Source organism: Uranotaenia lowii, chromosome 1, assembly GCF_029784155.1.
Source record: "Uranotaenia lowii strain MFRU-FL chromosome 1, ASM2978415v1, whole genome shotgun sequence".
NCBI lineage: Eukaryota > Metazoa > Arthropoda > Insecta > Diptera > Culicidae > Uranotaenia > Uranotaenia lowii.
The window spans coordinates 20,699,436-20,720,374 of NC_073691.1; the positions used below are offsets into that span (position 1 = coordinate 20,699,436).

The window sequence follows — 20,939 nt, forward strand, 5'->3', positions numbered from 1 at the left end:
AACTCATTTAAATATTTTTTGTGTTTGTGTTGTTTTAAAACAACGCTAGGACATGATGGTTTAAAAAAGTCTCAGTCAAGAAAAAGTCTTTTTTAAGCGATTTAAGAAAGTAAAAGAGGGCTTAAACTGTCGACAACATATTTATTTTCTTTGCATTTTGCTTTTCCCTTGAAAACGTGTTATGTTTCTTCGTAATTTATTTTGTATCCCAATTTGTGTACGATAAGAGTTCATCTTTTAAACTGACTTAAAATGTTGTTAAGAGCCATTGTATATTGAATTTCATAAATCGAAAGAAAGGATTCCAAACTCGAAAAAGTCTCAAACAAGGTACCAAAATTGTTGCCCTTTTACGAAGAATCAAAACCACCCTCAAAACGGTCCAGAGCAGAGAAGACCTTCTTTCTTACCTGGGGGATTTATTCTTGGCCATACAGTCGGGATAATCCTGAGCGCTCCTGTTCCGCTCTAAAACAGCAATATGGTCGTCGATCGATAATACACAGAGGAATAAAAAAAAACTCGCACAGAGTAGGCTGCTGCTGAAGACACACAGGAAGAACAACGAAATGAACTTCTCGAATTCGATCCGCACTCCTCACCAGGAACGAACCAAGAACGGTGCCAAGAATCTTCCTTCTCAGAATTAGTATTGGCAAAAAAAAATGCTGAACACAGAACAACAGTCGAAAACGGAATGAAACTGAAGTTCGGCTTCTTCCTTTCCAACTTGTTGTTGTTGGTGAGATCGAGACGATGCTCCTCTAATGATAAGCGATCGATCGATTGCTCCGAATCCTTTTCACTTTATTCGAGCGGCTTCCAAAAAATCCTCTTGAAGCGTATTCCTTATTCCTCTTATTTTTGCAACCAAGTTGACTAGATCTTTTGCTATTTTTGTTTTATTCTTTTGTTGCGATTAAAATTGCTCACTTTCAATATTGCTTTGAAAACTTTTAGTTAAACTTCACCTTTTTTCTTTGTTACAGGCACTTTCGGTCGATCGAATGATCTCCACACTTTTTTCGGGGGCAAGAGAATCCTTTCGAGGAGTACAAACTACACTGTTTAAATATTGCGAAATCGTAGTAATCCTTGGTGGTTGCCGAGAAGCTGCGATAATCGATCAGGATCAATCAAAGGACTCCGGATTCGATATTTACAAGCAAACACACTACTGGTGGACACAACTGGTTGTTATTATTCCTGGCCGGAAAGGACACGCGACTTTTTTCGAGGACGTTTTCTGTCTGGCAGTTTCTCGAGAGAGAGAGTGCAACACCCGATTGGTTTGTTAATTCCGGATTGCGCAGACAACACGACGACTTGATGTGATGGTACAACGTCCGTTCGCGACGAAGCACATTTTCTTTCTGATCCAACCGTTGCCGTCGATTTAGAACTTCAGCACAACTCCGCCGCTGGGCCGGTATCCATCCGATCGACCGGCTCTTTTCGAGGAACACTCTCGTCTTTCGCTCGCTCGCACAAAAAAAACTCCTGCTCTTTTGCGTTTCTTTTGTGCATTCCGTTCAAAATTATGTTAGTGTATGGGTGTGATCTCTTTCAAGGATCACAACCACACGACAGCCACAACACCACCAGCTGCCGGCTGCCGGCTGCTGGTGCCGGAAGGTTCAACAAACGCGATGAAAAGGTGCAAGGAAATGGATAAAAGGCAACAGCCAGGAAAAAAAGAGCGCGCGATTCTGCTCTCCACAACTCAACGCATATCATGCCCATGCCATGCGTTGCGCGACGACGATGATCCATCATCATCCAGCAGAAGCAGATCCAGACCATATCGACTGGTTTGTGGTGGCCGGGTGGGTTTCATTCATCCTTTATAGTTCGGTTTCACACACCGTTCGTTGCGCGGGTTGCGCGAAATCAACCAGTGGAGGAGGAGATGAAGGAAGACAAACAATACGAAGAATAAGAACCGTTTTTTTTTGGTAACGAATGAGAGCGTGGAAAAGGATATTGGGAAGATTGGCTCTCTGAACTCAACTCTCTTTGGCTCGGATCGGCCGACGAGCAGGGTGGACGTTGATATTGGAGGGTTACCAGATGATGGAATTCTTTTCGGTAAGTAATTAATTTCTAAAAATATTTTGTTCGCCTACTTGCGATTATGGTAATCAAGACTTGAATAATTCTTTGAATTTGAAAGCTACAATTTTAATCCATTAATTCGCGACAGATTCAGAGAAAAGATTAAAAATTGGGATCCTCATTCCAGTTCATGAAACATCGTTTTTCAAAAAACAATAACATAAAAGTCCGCTGCAAGCTCTATATCGAAATTTGAAATTTATACATTTTTCACCTCCCATAACTTTTAAGGTCATTGTTACTGCCACAAATAGTAATAAACATTTTGGAAGCGACTCATTCAGTCCGGAAATAGCGCACAAGTTTTAATTTTATACGAATATTTGTATGGAAGAATAAAAATGTCATTCAAAACTACCTATCCAGAGAAATAATGAAAGTTTGAAAAAAAAAAATCATTGAATTTCGATTATTCTTTGCTCCTTGCAGTACATTTCATGTGAACGAAACACAAACCTAACTTGTACCACTGACCATACTGATTGGACACTCGATTTAGTTAGTTGGATAATTTTTCCAACAGTATGGAATATCGATTCCAGAGTGCGCATTAGACTAGTTCACTTTTCGGCTTTTTTCGCAGATCAAAGCCGGACTTATATGGGTTGTTCCTCATGCATTTTCAAGTATTTCTGCCAATTTTGAAATCATTTGAACTAATCTCTGTTCTGCGCAATGAGTTTTCGTGAAAAAAGTCGATTTTTCTTGAAAATATTCTTATGAGAGTTCTAGCAAGCCACTGTTATTATAATAGGGTAATTTTATGTTGCATGGTGGTTGATATGATAACCATTTTTATGAATCTGTTCTAGATAATCGTTCAAAACAAACCGAAAAAATTTAAAAAATCATAAACTACCAAAAGTTTATAACAAAAATATGCTCATACGCCTATGATCTTAGTTTTGTCATGATCTTGCACGTGGAAAAGGAATTTTTGATGAATATCAATAAGTCACACAAACGCAACCAATTTACAAATCATAGCTTGTGTGGGCCACACATCTTGAACTACCTATATTTTTATGTTTTTATACATATTCAGAACTTAAATTACGTTTTCCCTATCTGTAAAGTTTTCTCATGCCAAATGAAGAGTTATAAAAATATTTTGTCCATCCTATACAAGGAATTTTCCCAAAACGTTCGCTAGCCAGGTTTTGGAATCTATTCGATCATACGCAGCTCTCTTTTTTATTTCATCATCTGAAATTGCGAACGAAATGAATTATGAAATCACAGTTTTGGGTCAACTCATGAACTTTGCATGTTATTTGGTCAATTTGGATTTAGTGGCCCACGATTCCCCACCATTTTTCAAAATCCAAAAAATATTGCTTTTTTTAACCCTTTAATGCATGACTTTTTTTAAATGAGAATATCAGCTATTCGTTTATTGAAATAATAACATTTTAATTCGAATAACCCGTGGGCATGGTAAGAGGCTCATTTATATCACTTTGATATAAATGGGTATGCCTTGTCGCGCAAGATCTTAAAAAAACGAATAGAGATAATATCACACCAGATCTTGCGAACACGAACGGATCACTGACGAATACCAGTGAAACGGAACCTACGTGTTGGCCCCACGGCTTTAAACGAAAGTCTTACCAGTGTTCAATATGGTCCGATCAGTATTGATTGTTTGACCTGATATAATGTTTCATACAATTTTTTTTAATAAAGTTTTATATTTCAGGTCCGGTATTCTGTAGGTGTGTCCCCGTACCCTAGGCTGTAAAGGTAGTAGTATTCGCCTCCCCAATGCTCTAGTAAGTGTGCATTTGCGGTTTATGAATTTCGAAGGCTTATTCTTAAATCAAGCATTTTACAAAAACTAGAGGCTTATTGGACCAGAATGCTTTTTGGACAGTTTCCTATTAACATTAATTCTTTAGATTTGCCTATTGTTCGATTAGGCTTGAAATTCAATTAAGGAAGTCGAAGAAAGATGTTATGATTTTGAAAAACAATAATAAAAAGGCAGTTCAGGAAAATAATGTTGGGAATTAAAAATAGGAGTGTAATTTATTTCAACCAAAACAGATTGAGGAAAGTTGTCCTGAGAAGTTGTTTAGAGTTAGCGATGAGGCTTTAGAGGGACAGCATTCTCATTAGTAGTATGGTTCTGTTCGGTTATTAATCAATTATTTTTTTGTTTGTGTAACGTAGATTTTTTTACAATTGCTGCAGTGATAAACACCTTTCAATGGAGCTTCTATTTTAGGGTATCCAAGTTGTTAATATAATTACAGAGTAGTCACGCATTTGTTCTGAATCTCTATAGACTTGCCCATTTGGAAATATTTTTATACGCCAATCTATGCTAATCTCAAGTGAAAACTATCATGGGCTCAAAGATTTTGAATCGAGTAAGGTTAGGTGATAGGTAGGGCCCGACATAATACTATTCACTGTGACAACAACCCTCAGCCCTGCAAAGGCTACTATTTGTTGTTCACTTCACATGACACAATACTTTTCATTGTGACAACAAACCTCAGCCCTACAAAGGCTACTATTTGTTGCTCACTTCACATGACACAACACTACTCGCTGTAACAACAAAACTCAGCCCTACAAAGGCTACTATTTGTTGCTCACTTCACATGACACAATACTTTTCATTGTGACAACAACCCTCAGCCCTACAAAGGCTACTATTTGTTGCTCACTTCACATGACACAACACTACTTGCTGTGACAACAAAACTCAGCCCTACAAAGGCTACTATTTGTTGCTCACTTCACATGATACAATACTTTTCATTGTGACAACAAACCTCAGCCCTACAAAGGCTACTATTTGTTGCTCACTTCACATGACACAACACTACTCGCTGTGATAACAAAACTCAGCCCTACAAAGGCTACTATTTGTTGCTCACTTCACATGACACAATACTTTTCATTGTGACAACAAACCTCAGCCCTACAAAGGCTACTATTTGTTGCTCACTTCACATGACACAACACTACTCGCTGTGACAACAAAACTCAGCCCTACAAAGGCTACTATTTGTTGCTCACTTCACATAACACAATACTTTTCATTGTGACAACAACCCTCAGCCCTACAAAGGCTACTATTTGTTGCTCACTTCACATGACACAATACTTTTCATTGTGACAACAAACCTCAGCCCTACAAAGGCTACTATTTGTTGCTCACTTCACATGACACAATACTTTTCATTGTGACAACAAACCTCAGCCCTACAAAGGCTACTATTTGTTGCTCACTTCACATGACACAACACTACTCGCTGTAACAACAAAACTCAGCCCTGCAAAGGCTACTATTTGTTGTTCACTTCACATGACACAATACTTTTCATTGTGACAACAAACCTCAGCCCTACAAAGGCTACTATTTGTTGCTCACTTCACATAACACAATACTTTTCATTGTGACAACAACCCTCAGCCCTACAAAGGCTACTATTTGTTGCTCACTTCACATGACACAATACTTTTCATTGTGACAACAAACCTCAGCCCTACAAAGGCTACTATTTGTTGCTCACTTCACATGACACAATACTTTTCATTGTGACAACAAACCTCAGCCCTACAAAGGCTACTATTTGTTGCTCACTTCACATGACACAACACTACTCGCTGTAACAACAAAACTCAGCCCTACAAAGGCTACTATTTGTTGCTCACTTCACATGACACAATACTTTTCATTGTGACAACAAACCTCAGCCCTACAAAGGCTACTATTTGTTGCTCACTTCACATGACACAATACTTTTCATTGTGACAACAAACCTCAGCCCTACAAAGGCTACTATTTGTTGCTCACTTCACATGACACAACACTACTCGCTGTAACAACAAAACTCAGCCCTGCAAAGGCTACTATTTGTTGTTCACTTCACATGACACAATACTTTTCATTGTGACAACAAACCTCAGCCCTACAAAGGCTACTATTTGTTGCTCACTTCACATGACACAACACTACTCGCTGTAACAACAAACCTCAGCCCTACAAAGGCTACTATTTGTTGCTCACTTCACATGACACAATACTTTTCATTGTGACAACAACCCTCAGCCCTACAAAGGCTACTATTTGTTGCTCACTTCACATGACACAACACTACTTGCTGTGACAACAAAACTCAGCCCTACAAAGGCTACTTTTTGTTGCTCACTTCACATGATACAATACTTTTCATTGTGACAACAAACCTCAGCCCTACAAAGGCTACTATTTGTTGCTCACTTCACATGACACAACACTACTCGCTGTGATAACAAAACTCAGCCCTACAAAGGCTACTATTTGTTGCTCACTTCACATAACACAATACTTTTCATTGTGACAACAACCCTCAGCCCTACAAAGGCTACTATTTGTTGCTCACTTCACATGACACAATACTTTTCATTGTGACAACAAACCTCAGCCCTACAAAGGCTACTATTTGTTGCTCACTTCACATGACACAACACTACTCGCTGTAACAACAAAACTCAGCCCTACAAAGGCTACTATTTGTTGCTCACTTCACATGACACAATACTTTTCATTGTGACAACAACCCTCAGCCCTACAAAGGCTACTATTTGTTGCTCACTTCACATGACACAATACTTTTCATTGTGACAACACACCTCAGCCCTACAAAGGCTACTATTTGTTGCTCACTTCACATGACACAATAATACTATCACGACAAACCTTAGCCCTTTAAAGCTACTACATATTTGTTGCTCACTTCACATGACACAGTGTTACACATTATACAACCGATATAAAATACCCTCGCTCGCAATACGGCTCATTGGCAAGCCCAGTCCTGGTTCGCCAGGGTTTGACTTGTCAGAGAGCAACCGGAGTTTAAGTGGGACACATTCCTAATTCGCCCGGTGTATTGCGGTCTCCTCCAAATCCTACCCATTTCATTTACCCAGCTTTCCCCCGCGGTGAGAAGTTTTGGCCTCAAAAGGGCCGTGTGATTTCTCATAAAGCTGCCGCATAAAAAAAAAAAAAAAAAAAAAAAAAAAAAAATAACATTTTAATTCGAATAACACAACACAACACGTTTGAAGTCGTTATTTTGAGTATTATGAAAGTTATGGCCCATCAAAGTTGAAAAATATTTTTTGAAATTCTTAATTTATTACAATACGATTATGCCAATTTCTTTCAAACCTTGATAATTGGGTGCAGGAAAGTGTTTCTGATTGATTGAGATTAAAAAATTTGTAAGAATTTGCAAATCTGAAGAAATAACAACGATTTTCCAAAAACAACTTTTTTCAAAAAAATAAATAAATTTGATTTTTGCAATTTTTCCGCATACTTTGGCCGATATCTCACACATACATAAGAATATCGTAATAAAAATACCATGGACTGATTTCTTTTAACCTCAAGAATATTTTTTGTGAGTACATCACTCAAAAATTTCCACACGTTTTCGAGATATTTGGATTTTGATTAGTGTTGTTTTAAAACAACACTATGCATTAAAGGGTTAAAACAGTCAGAATTTGGGGAAAATAACTTATTAAAAATTTTATAAAAATACCTTATGATATCTTGAAAATGTAGAAAATAATACCATTTTTTATTTTCATTTTATCTTCTATAATAAAGAAGTTATGGAACAACGAAAAAAAGTGGCCCATGATTCCCCACTCTCCCGTACTTATAAAAAAAATTTCTGCTTTTGCTATCAAAAAAAATATGCTTCTGGAATATCAATCACAAAAAAAACTTTTCAACAAAAAAGCGAATCTAAAGTCTCTCCTATGCAGACAAAATTATTAAACAAAAACACACGTTTATACTCAGTACGTACTTGAATTCTGTGTAAACAAACAGTGAACCTGTAAACAGTTTTTCGGTGAATTATTTGAGAAAAAGTTGAGTTTGTTTAGTCAGATTGTTTATTTGGGCCCAACCATGTATAAATGAAGAAATACTGAATACATTTTTTGTAAATGTTGAACATTTGCACTCGCTCTAGTGTACCTTTTAACTGAAAATTCTTCTTATTTTATTGATAACTTACATGTATGGTGGCAACAAATTCTTTGCATTCGGCCTTTAAATAAACATCAATGCTATTTAATCATTCTTAAAGGACAGGCTCTTGGTCAGTTCATGTGTCTGTCCATTTTCAACGGATTTTATTGTTGTTCTGTTAATTTAAAGGCGCTCGATTTATTTTCAGTTAAGCACATTTGTACATGTTCGAAACATATTTCTAGGTATATTGGATTATACAATCGTACGTAAATCTTCCCACTTTCTTTTTTTCAAACGTCCGCAAAGAGTCATACCATTTTTTCATATGCATCAGTATTAAATTCATGTTTTTTAGACAACCATTGCTGATTCAATTAACATGAAATCAAAATAGTTTTAAAATTTAAAATCGTTTAAATGGTTTTCATTTGATCGGCAAAATATCAATTTGGGTCACATCTAGGCTTCATTTAGTCATATGTGCTGTACAATTAAGCAAGGAATCGAGAAGGAAAAAAACACATCTAGGCTTCATTTCGCCACCACGTGCATTGAAAGTATGCTTGGTTAAGAAATAGGCGCCCAAATGTTTCCACTAATCAGTATGCTATGCCATGGTTACTATCCTCTTACGACGTTGGCTCGGGACGCCTCGACTATGGAGACGAAAAACAAACCGCCAACCCGGCGCCCAAAGTAAAGAAAATCTCGAAAAAATGGATGCCATGACTTTAATTTTATTCAAATACAGTAATACCTCGATATAAAGCAACCTCTTTTTAAAGCAACCTCGATATATCGTAACCCAATATAAAGCAACTTTTGCCTCTATATTACGTAACTTTTGAAAATATTTCTTATTTGAATATGTTTAATTTCAATACTTTTTTGTCATAAAAATATAACAATGTTGTTTATGAGCCATGTGGTAAATTCTCAGAGGCATAAGGAGCGAATGAGCACAAGCGTGGAAAATGTAACTTCAGTACTTTCAGTATTGTGATAGTCGCTCGATTGGTATAGTTCAGTATTAACAATGGGACGCTCATCAAATAAGAAAGTTAAAAAGTAGAAGCGGTCTAGTCTACCCGCTAGATAAAAAAATTAAAAATACTTAAAGATCTTGATAAAGAAGTGCCAGTTTCCGATACACAGCAAAAATTTTTTCCTGTAAAATTACGCAAATGGCCTGTAACAAAAAGGAGCAGGACATTTACCATTTTTTTTTACGTTTCTTAAGTCCGTACAAACAGAATTTAGAATCAACTTTTTCACATTTACGATCACTATCGATGCTCCAAAGGACCATTTTAAGTAGTGTTTCGATATAACGTAACTTCAATTGATGCGACTTTGTGTTGTTTTTATTCGATATAAACCGATTCGCATAGCTACAGAATATTCTAAAAATAATTTCATTCGAACCTTTTGGATAATTTCGGAGGAGTAGTAATACAAACACCGTTACAAGAGAATTTTATATAATAGATTTCTCGTTCCCAGATACCCTTCCAAGCCAAATTTGGTTCCATTTGCTCGAATAGTTCTGAAGTTATACAACAAAATAGGTATGGACGCTCCCCTCCTCCCTTCCTGTATCCCCACTGGAAGAAGGGAAGAGTCTGTTATAATCAGACAGACAGAAATCCATTCTTATGTATTAAGATATAGATTTCGTGTCCTTTTTGTCACAATCTTATTCGTCGTTCAAGTTCGTTAAATTTCGACGTTCAAAGAGTTTCGGGAGAAACTCAAACGAGGCTTAATATATGCTCCAAAAAAATTGATAAGATTCAAAATAAACTCTAACGACGCCCAAAAATACTCAGAATACTCAAAAAAGATTCCAGAGCGCAACAAATAAAAATTAAAAAATGCACCAAAAGAGGCATTAAAAGAGATTCGAAAGAAACACAAAAGAGATTCGGAGAAACTCAAAAGAGAATTAAAAAAAAACTCGCAAGGGTGACTAAAAAGTACCCCAAACAGATTCAAAAGAGACTCAAAAGGGCTGACCCGGTGTGATTTGACATCTTCAAAATTTATGAAATTCATGAATTTTAGACCTTTAAATTTGGATTAATTGGATAACAATTTTTTTCTTGAACATTTTAGCTTGAACAATGCATGTAGAAGTGAAAAAATGTAAATGTTCTAAGTACAAATTATTCAGAAAAGTTATTTTGCATTGAAAGATCTTTATTTTTGAAAATAAGTCCTAGGAGTTGCCAATTTTTTTTATGACGCTTCAAAAAATATGTCAGTTGCCCCCAGAAAAGTTTTTCAATGACTGGTGTGCCAACTGCATCGTTGATAAAAATCGCGAGTGATACAATGCTGTAGAAACGACTAAAAACGAAACAAAAAAAATTGAACGCTTCATTTAGAAAAAAAAATTAGCACTTTTTTAAATAAGCAAGCAAATTCTTTCGAACCACGAGTATAACGATTTTAAACATGGGTGAAAATGTTTCAAATATTGTGAAATAGAAGTAGAAAAATGGGGTTACGGTTCAAGGAAGGTTTATTTTCTTCTCTTGTATACTCGACTTAAATTTAAGATTTTAGATAGAACCTTTGATTTTAAAGAATCTGCAATATATGTAAATAATGTTAAATAAAATTTCCAGCTGAATTTTTACCTGAGGATAAAAAAAACAAGTTGAAATTTATCATTTATTATTAAATCCTATGATAAAGGTTTCGAAATTAAAATCTAGATTTTTCAAAAATTAATTCTATGAAATGAATCTAGATCTTATCTTTTTATGTGATTTTCGCCAGATTTTTGTTTGTAAATTGACTTTGATTAAATTCAAAATTTGAATTTATTTTAATTTTAAATTTCATAATTTCCATCAATTTAAATCCTTAATCAAATTCTAACAATGATATTTTAACATTGGTTATAACACTTAAATTCGAACTCAATCGAATACCAATCTTGAATTTTTGTTCCAACTCTGAATTCTGCATTATGAACCTAAATTCAACCCCTGAATCTTAATTCCAGATAAGAAATCCTATGAATTTGAAACCAAAAAGCGAAATTTGTATCAAAACCCTTAACCAAAAATCACTTATTTGATTCTGGATTTGTGGTTTTCAATATGAGTTTTTTCATTTATTAATACGTAATTTATCTTGTAAATTAAAATAAAATTGCGAATGATGAAATTGTTTCACATTTTGCAATTTTGGACTCATGAATTTTTCTTATGTTTCAACTCCGCATATAAATTGGGGATAAAAATTTCAGATCCAAATGTTGAAAATGGTTAAAATTTTAAATATTGAAACTGATCCAAAGTTATAATCAAGAACATTAAACCGGATACTTACTAGATATTTTTTTCGCAAGTTTCCGGCAATTTAATCTTAACACCTAGCGAAATAAGGGAATATTGTTTGAAAATTTTCCCCAAAATCCACCCAATATCCAGGCAAATTTCGATAGTATTCCATTCAATTTAAGATGGGAAAACACGTGGAAAAATACTTTTATTTTATCGAAACACATCAGAAATTCAGAATCATATTAAGACTACCAAAATATTGTTTATGTTTTTTTTGACAAAATTTTATAAGAAAAAATTATTTGGACGCTAGATACATAATTCAAAGGGCTCAACTGGAATTTTCGTTAAATTATGCAAATAGAGTTAGTCCTACGGCCATGATGCAGACTAATGCTTTCTCGAGCATTAAGTGGAGCCGAGTTTTAAAATGTTGTCAAAACAGTGGATTTTGAGGGATGCAAAACAAGGTTTTTGATTGTGAATTGATGAAAGTTTCAGATTGTGGCTATAAGCTCTAAGAAGTAGCTTGTGTTCGAATCAAAATCGTTTAATATTTCTCTTCAGACCAACACGAATGCAACAAGGATGGTAAAGTGTCGTTATAATAAAAAATCTCTTCAATCCTCCTAAGCAATGATCAATATTATTTTATTTGTATTTGTACTGTTTTCTATTTCAGACTGTTTCACGTTTAGGGCAGAATTTGTTAAACCTTCACACTAGTCAAAAGTGTCTCCTAATCAATTTATTCCCCCCTTCCTCCAACAAAATTCTTTCCTAGGATGCAGAAGTCCTAAAGCGCGATATTGACATTCCATCCATTTCTACTTTCTCTTAACTATGCCTTGACTACGAGGACGTGGCCAGCGCCGTTATTGATGGTTCAAAGAGAGAGAGCATCGATTTTGGACATTGTGAATGTGATGTCAATCCCAGACATAATTCTTTTGATCTTTGATCTAAATTGATGGCCTCGGTCAATCTCGGGGTAGCAACTATTGGCGATGTGTAATTATTTCAACCGTGCCACGCCACGAAATGTATTGATCTTCGCTAAAATTTCATATTGGAATCGATTAAAAACATCTTAAATTTCACTGTTAAGAAAATGATTGAAGCATGATTCAAGGTTAATGTAAGTAGTCAATCAAACTAAGCTGAGCTAAGCACTGAGAATTCTGGAATTTGAGTTCAGATAGGAAAATTGCGCAAACAACTGTGAAAGTAAAACTCAAGGCGCATACCAACCCGTAGCCTAGGCTTCTACACCAAACTCTATGATTGAATAACTTTTCTCGAGCGCTATTTTCCCGGCAATAAACCAAGGATAAGGCGCTGTTGTTTTTTCCATCTTATACATAGGTTTCTGTATGGCACAGCTAATCGTAAAATTACTCCATAAACGAAAGATTCATTTTTCAAGGTTGATCATCGACATCGATCCAATTTCCTTCTTCTCGGCTGGCTGGCTGGCTGGCCGGCCATTCGTTTGTGTCTCTTGGTCGGCTCTTCTGGGCTCTTCGGGGCGCAGACTTTCGACGAGACTTGCAAAAAAGACAAACTTGCAGGAGGAGGAAGCAAAAAAACACGAATCTGCGCCTTACGAAACCTCCGATGGCCATGTGCTGCTGCTATCCGAAAAGGTTTTCTTCACATAAGATCATCGAGCACAATATCAGAGCAGAAGCAAAAAAAAGTCTGAAACCTCAACTCTCCCAAGGTTAGGTACCCAGAGGCCTTCCCGAAACGAACCCATCATGATGGCAAACGAAAGGGAACATTCTTGGATTCCTTTTTCGTCGTATGGATTTGCGCGCCCAGGCTTTGTGTTGTGCAGATTTCTTGCCTTGTCGTTGTCTCGAGTTCGAGTTCGTTTTGGATCTCGATTTTTTTTTCTTTTTTTCGATTTCTCGGGGAACAACCTCGTGGAACAATGCGGAATAAAACGTGCGATGCAGCGCAGCGACGATCTTGCCCTTATTCTGCAGCAAGCCTAGAAGGAAGAAGACGATGCGCGAAGCGCAGGTTTCTCCTCTGGTGCATCCTATTACGCACAGATGCACATGGCGGCCTGTTCGTCCACGATGTCTGTCTGTATATAGCCATTCTTTGAGGCTCCAGTAGTGCCTGTGTCGAAACGAACCATATCGTATGCTGATCCCTGGTAATCTTTTTGTGCCCTCTGGAGCACCCCCGGGTCGCCCCGGCCAGCAAAGGGCATAGTGGGATCAGAAAAATGAACTTCAGGATCAGAATTCGTGATCAGATATTCAGAAAATAGGTTCCAAAAGATTGATTAGAATCAATTGAAAATTAAAAAGTGGGTTTCAGGGAAAAAGAGGATAAAGCTGTGTACAGTGATTTTCTCCTTTCATATGGCGACCGTCAAAAATTGGTTGATAAGTTTGGTACATGCAACTCATGCAACTTTCCTTTAATCGGGGTTCAAATGTGTGAATGGAAATATTTGCCATTTTTTTTAAAGAAATTTAAAGAACTGATTCTGAATATGTGGTGCATTTTTATAAGAAAAGATCGTCACCAAACGAGGTAATTTTCAAGACTTGTGACTGTGTGAACAAATGGCCTCAAAATGATTTTTGTCTACAGATAACCATAGGGGTTTTGCATAATAAGAATAAACGATTCGACGTGATTGGAAAAATGATTTGTTAAATTCGTAATTTAGGAAAAAAGAGGAGAAATTTAAACTTTTGAAAATGTAACAGTATTCTAAAGAATCGTCTTTGTCCTTTCAGTAGAATCAATTTTAAAAACGTCGGACTCCAGACGATTTTTTGGGTTTAAATTGTTGGATGAGCATGGCATAAGCCGAATTAAAGAAGTTTTTTTAAAAAATTTTTATATCGGCAGCATCTAAAAAAATACGATAATTTCAAAAATTAAATAAATAACAAAAAAAGTATGGTCTTCTAGAAAAAAAATCAAATTCAAATTCAAAATTACTTATTCAAAATTATTCCTGAACGTTTGTTTTATCATTTCACGTCATGTAAACGAAAAAATTAAGCAGTTTACTAAAGTTTTATACCTAAATGTCAAATTCCTTGGTGCTAGAGTAGAATCTTTTAAAATCCCTCTAAAACGCTTTAAAAACGCCTAAAAGTACTATAATATATTCAAATAGTTCGTAGAAGGATTATTATTCACTTTTAAACAATTGATTTTAAGAAGTACTTTGATTTTTGTGGAAAAACATGAGTAGAACTATTCTTATTTCGCATCCTTTTTTTTATATTTTTGGCGTAAAGGGTAAATTGCTTCATCCGGAAAAAAGTAAACTTATGTTTGATTTATCTATTGAACAATTTAAAACAAGTTATAGAAGAAAATTTTTGAATGTTATGTTGCTAAGTACTTACCACCAATAATAGGTCCAGATTACGTACCTGTAACGGAAAGATAAAAACTAAAGTTAGTAACGATTATCCCAATGATTAAACCACAGACAAACATACAGGACACTCTGAAGAAAATTGATAAGAATTTTCGCAAGAGATTACACTGCCATCTACCGGTGGTATTGCCTACCAATCACCTATGTACACAAAAACTAATCTAGGTAGCCTACGATATCACGATGTAACCAGAAAATGTAAACAAAAGAAAATTTTTATTTGTTCTGAAATTTGCTTCTCAATTTGTTTGATCAGGAAGGTTCAAATCATTGAAGATCAAATTACAACAAATCTAGGAGTTGAGAAGTGTCCTGTTTGAGACAGATACGGTGATACGGAGATTCCAGAAACTTGAATGAACAATCAAAGAAGATGAAACAATTCAAAAAACCTCACAGCAAATTTCTGGCATCGGATGCATCAATGTATCGTTAGTGTTTTTAAAGTTATTTTGGCTAATAATTTTATAATGCAGATACACATAATAGGAAAATACTAGAACAAAACCGTTGGCCAAAAGTCCTTTTTCGTGATCTTCGATTATTGCCAAGACACAACATAAACTGAAGAGTTGGAAATATCTTTTTTAGTGGCAGTTTTACAATAGTTAATAAATTTTCGGGATTTCGGCCTCGAGTAGCACCAATAACAATCCGACTTTTTATCAATACCATAACAATCATCCCACGAGAAAAAAACAAATTACGGTACCAGCAACGCAATACTCTAATCTTATGTCAGGTTGTGAAGTAAATTGTATTGAAGAAGTTCATAAGTGAAACTAAATTGTTCATTGTTTTTAAAACCATTCATAAGTGAAACTCTTCAAAAAAGGGTATTTTTTCAGATATTCAAAGATTACATGTGTGAAAAATTTCTTATTCTCATTAATCCTCCATTAGTTTTTTCAAAAACCAAGTATTCAAATATTTCAAGATTGTGATAAGAAGTTATCATGTTATTTTCTATAGAATTATCAATTCTTACAAAATTTGAAACTGCCACACTTTGTTCAAAACTTTTTATTCCTAATTTAAGTAAGATCCCGTACATAAATCTATTCAATCTGTTGCTGCTCATTAATGCTGCTGATCAATACTCCAACGTTGAACCAGTGAGCAGTGTAATCAAACCTTGAAAGTTTAAAGGGCATCTGGACCGGGGAAAACAGACTTAAGTATACTTTACGCTTTGCACAAGAAGAGGGAAGTTTTTACTATACTTCAGTGATTACTCATTTGGTAAGGGGTTGTCGACATCAAGTAACAGATAACACCTAGGTCCTTTTCTCCGGGATTTTAAGCGACTACGGCTTATTCATACAATTAACATCTAGGTCCAAGTTAAACTGTCACACTTAAAAAATGTCTGTGATTAAACGAACACAAAACGTAATAGTTTCTCTTCTTATGTCTTGTTTGAATTTGTGAATCATTCATTGTGAATCATTGTTGTTTTTTTGTAAAATGGTACAAAACCTTAAATTTAATTTGTTTTTGTTTCAAAGCAATCTAGAATTGAGCATCTCATATCCCCGAGTTTTTGAATATGTTTCTAAACTTGAGGGAAATGATTCTAAAGGTTTGCTTTCAGAAATCGAAATCGTTATTTGGAAATGGTTGAGTGATTTCAATTGCTTACCTCAAACTCCAGGAAAAAAAAATCAGTTCACGAATCATGACTTTCCACACCTCCCATACCTTCAATCCATTTTCAAGAAAAAATCAGCAAACTTGTTTTCCGAACCAAAGGCTTTTAAAAGATAACTGATTCCCCACTACATAGTTAAAGAGAACAAAATTGGAATGATTTTTGTTCTCTTTGTGTTTTGATCGGGAGAGTATGTAAAGAAGATTTTTTGGTAACCTTGGATGCAATAATTAAATGAACATGAAAGCCGTACCCAGTCTTTAAGTATGGAATGATTTTTCTGTCTCATGATTTGATATTTCAATAGGGAAATAAAAACCATTTTTCTGTAATCAAGTTCCATTCAAATTAAACTACATATTTTTTTTCAAAATTTCCTTTTAACAAATTTTATCAAAAGCATTTCAATGAAGCTTGCATGTTTCTGGATGCACGATTATTCGGTTAAGAACGTCAAACAGTAATTCAGCTGCCATGTTTGAAAAAATGATTACAAAGTAAAAGGAAATTTCCCAATTCGGTAATTTTTTTTACCGAAATCCTAACTTGGGAGGTCGGTAATCCGTTTCATAGCCGAAAACTGGCTGGTGCCAAATATTACGGACCTTAAAAAATTACCGAAACTCTGCTGGGAACATCAGTCAAAACATTTACTGTTGTCAACGTGACAGCACGATAATGAATACAGGTATTTCGGTAAACACTACCGGGCGGTTAGGTAACATGAACAACCCGGTAGATAACTGTTTTTTTACCGAACTACCGTTATTTTTCACCAGAAAGCGGCAAAAATTCGTTAATTTTTACCGAAGAACTGATACATTTTACTGAAATACCTGTTATAATGACCAAAATATCGGTAAATGATATGGAAATTTCGGTAATTTTACCGAAAAAAAGTTTTGGTAATTTTCACCGAATTACCGGTAGTTGCTACCCGCTTTTGATTCCCAAGCAACCAAAAGTCACATATTTACTTGAATGAAGGCATTGAAAGTTACTTATTGGCTGACAAAGAGAATCAACTGCCCGATTCCCTTTTGTGAACTTCATGTACTCATTAATGAACTTGAATGTAGCCAAAGTGATCAATATGTACGTTGTATGTGACTTGTTTTGCCAAATTCCCATGAGTGATAAATATGTACTCATTAACGTGAAGGTTGCAATCGTGATTTATACGTACACACCAAAAAATTTGTAAATTTAAATGAGACAGAAACGCTTGGAGACCTAATTTTTTCTTGATGTAATGCAACAAAGATCTAATTTCACATCATTTCAAATCTAAATCACATACACTTTGAAAAACAGCACACGTCATATTCAATCCAAGCTTGTGTTTATTTTGACTTGTACATAGAAATACATTTTAACAGCTTAACGAAATTGAAATTTGATTATCTACGCTGCCAGAATAATAGCGGGCGGAAAAGGTCGTTGTTTTCGTTTGTTTGTGTGCGTATTTGTTTCTCGGGTCAAGTTTATTCGACTTCGTCAACGCCCCGACCTGCTAGTGCATCCGGAAATCCTTAAGAGTTAGTTAAGTTGCCAAATCAATAATAAAGGTTAGTAAGTAAATTGATTGATTTTACTAAGCTTGTTTAAATTAAACTAATCTTCAACCTCCTGAAATCAAATTCCCTTTTTGTGCACCGCAACAAGTGGAACCGGACTTCCATCATCACGAGCATCCGGAGGAACTCATCCAAGTTATTGAGCAACTTTAACGTTGTTTTTTGTCACTGGAAGATGTTATAATTGCGGTGGTGGCGGTTCGATGTTTTTGGCAAGACAACAAGCGGATTTACGATTATAAAACAGGTACGTAAAAACAGGAATTGCGCATACCTAACCTATAAACATTGTCTTCTAAATTAATGATTCGCATTGTATGCTTTCAGAATTTCTTAGAATTCATCGGAACCAAAACGGTGTTCAAGGTATTTGTTTTCCTGGGGATGTCCACTTTGTCGACTAATAAGTTACTGAAACGTGATCAAAACGATTAACAAGTCGTAGTAAGTCAAGTGAGTATCTTCCTAAATTGTGCTTTATGATCAAAAAGGGATCCTTGATTTGGTATAAATAGGTTGTATTCAGTAGAAAAAATTGAGATTTAGCATTGAATATGCAAGTTTTAGATTTTGTGGTTAAATCCTACCAGAAATGACCATAAGATTACTTACATGCCTAAATTATTTAAATGAAAAGAATACGCCTGGTTTTATACATTATTATTATAATTTCACGACGAATATTCTATTAATGCTGACCAATACTATTGCGACAGACGACAGCAAAATTTCCCTTAAATTATTCAGATTTAGGTATTTCTTCTCAGACAAAATAATTTATGATAAACTATCAATCCATCTTCAATGTTTTACTCGTAAAAATGATTTTTTCAATAATCTAATCTAGTAGTGTGGCATCCATAAATTACGTTACGCAAAAATGCCCTTTTTGATACCCCCACCTCCCTCCCCCCCCCCCCCCCCTCCGTTTGTCACATATCGTAACTCTTCAACGCATGACATAAAAATAGCTGCGAATCAACTGAAAATTTTAAGGAAAAATCCTTACGTAACGATGAGCATACTACACCGCCCCCCCCCCCCTCCAATGTCACAATTCGTAAAGCTCGAAATTACCCCCTTTCTCCTAAGAGCGTTACGCAATTTATGGATGCCCACTAGATACTTTTAAAACGTTAAAGTTTCGTTTTGCATAAATAGAAATTAAGCAATCAATCAAAATTTTTACCAACATAGAAGAAGTGATCTACAGAAATAATAAAAACTTACCCCTCAGGCTGGCGGATTACATAATACCGATATTTACCACCAGGTTGTACCATGTTTCTAAGGTTCTTCTTCGGATTGTTGTAAAAATTCCACAGCGAAAATTTTCTGCTATCTTTAGATATTCGCAGAATCGATGCTGTGTTCGTGGCATTCTGAATTTGAAAAAAAAAATAGTTTTGTAGCTTGTAAATTGTAACCACAAAAATTCATATTTTTCTTATTGTTTTGTATTGTTTCTTACCTGTACGTTTCCGGTAATCATTTGATCGCTCCCAAATCCCATCGAACGAACCAAATCGTACCAGAATTCATTGGTGGTAAGTTTTTTCTGCAAAGCCAAACATAATATTTAAGAAATTGTCCAAGGAAATATCTAAAGAGACTTACCAAAAGGACTAGCTGAAAATTCGACTCCACTGCAGGATAACATTCACAACGCTATTCTCCATTGTCAGCATGAAACTGCAACTTCCTGATTACCTATCCGTATTATTAGGGTAAGAACTGCTGCATAAACAGCAGCAAGAGGCGGCAAGAAATACGAATGTGTTTCCCTTAACTAAAAGTCCATAATTGTTCACCAATTCCGCGGCTCGTTGGCACCGCTTGCGATCATTCCTGTGGCTAGTTAAGGCTTCTGAAAAAAAAAATCAAACAACAGACGAGTGAAGTTAAGGCAAAGATATGATACTTACATGATTTCCTCTTTAGAAGCTCGCTATATAAATTAATAGACCTTAGAGATTAATAGAACCATTTTTTAAAAACTGTCATCTTCATCCGAATGTACGATGTTTTGATTTTAACAGCCGCCTCCCGCAATAGTGGGGCAGAGCTTATGCAAACTTGGACAAGATTCGTTTTCTTGAATTAAAACAAAAAGTATCAAACAGCTCATAAAAACTAATGAAAACAATTTGGTATAAATTATGATGAGTAATCTATAACAATTTATTAAAAGAATTTGGAATACGTCTTTTCAGAATAAAAAAAAGTTAATAGTTGAAAATTATTTAAATATTTTTATTTTATATTCTATATACCAGTATTCAATTTTCTATTTTTCTTTATATTTGAAAACTCTTAATGGTAATTAGAAGTACGTTTTGTTTATTTAGTGGCAATTTTCCAGAATTTTTGACAATCTGTTTCGTATTTTAACCATAGTGCGGTTGACGGCGGCAAAGGCGGCGGCTAAATGTTATCTATATTCGGGCGTTTAACATTATCAGTTGAAAATGTGAAATATTTCCAATTCATGCCAAAAATGGAATGTATAAAATCAGGCGTTTTTTCGAGGTATCTTTCAGACTCTTCAGTAACAGAATGAGAAATTTAGCAAATTTTAAGTGATTCTAGCTATGGATCTGAAAACCATTTCGAATTTCAATCGACACATTAATTTCAATTAGTCAAAATGTAAGTGACATCATGTAATTTATATTAAGCGCATTGTGATAAATTTTCATTTATGCATCATCAAACGACATACATACGAACACAGTTTCGGATTTTAGGAAAGCAGGTAATTGAACAACAAACATAAAAAGAAATAGCAAATGATAAATAAATGAACAAAAGTTACCTGAAGAATCAACAAGAATTTATAATATTGTAATAAAACTTTCAAATCAAAAAGCGTTTATGTTTTGAT

The 20,939-nt window shown here is 35.2% G+C and overlaps 1 protein-coding gene across 5 annotated transcripts in view; it reads right to left on the minus strand.

The window, feature by feature from the left end:
- LOC129739518 (RNA-binding protein MEX3B) overlaps positions 1-20,939 on the minus strand; it is a 172,458-nt gene that overhangs the window by 19,587 nt on the left and 131,932 nt on the right. Inside the window, exon 4 of one of the 5 annotated variants that reach the window (XM_055730998.1) lies at positions 14,793-14,819. The exons of 3 other annotated variants lie outside the window; for them this stretch is intronic. The gene's annotated coding sequence lies outside the window, so the exon portion shown is untranslated. Of the gene's footprint in view, positions 1-410; positions 1,412-14,792; positions 14,820-20,939 lie in introns of those variants that run through there. One more of the 5 variants, XM_055730995.1, reaches the window with a different exon arrangement.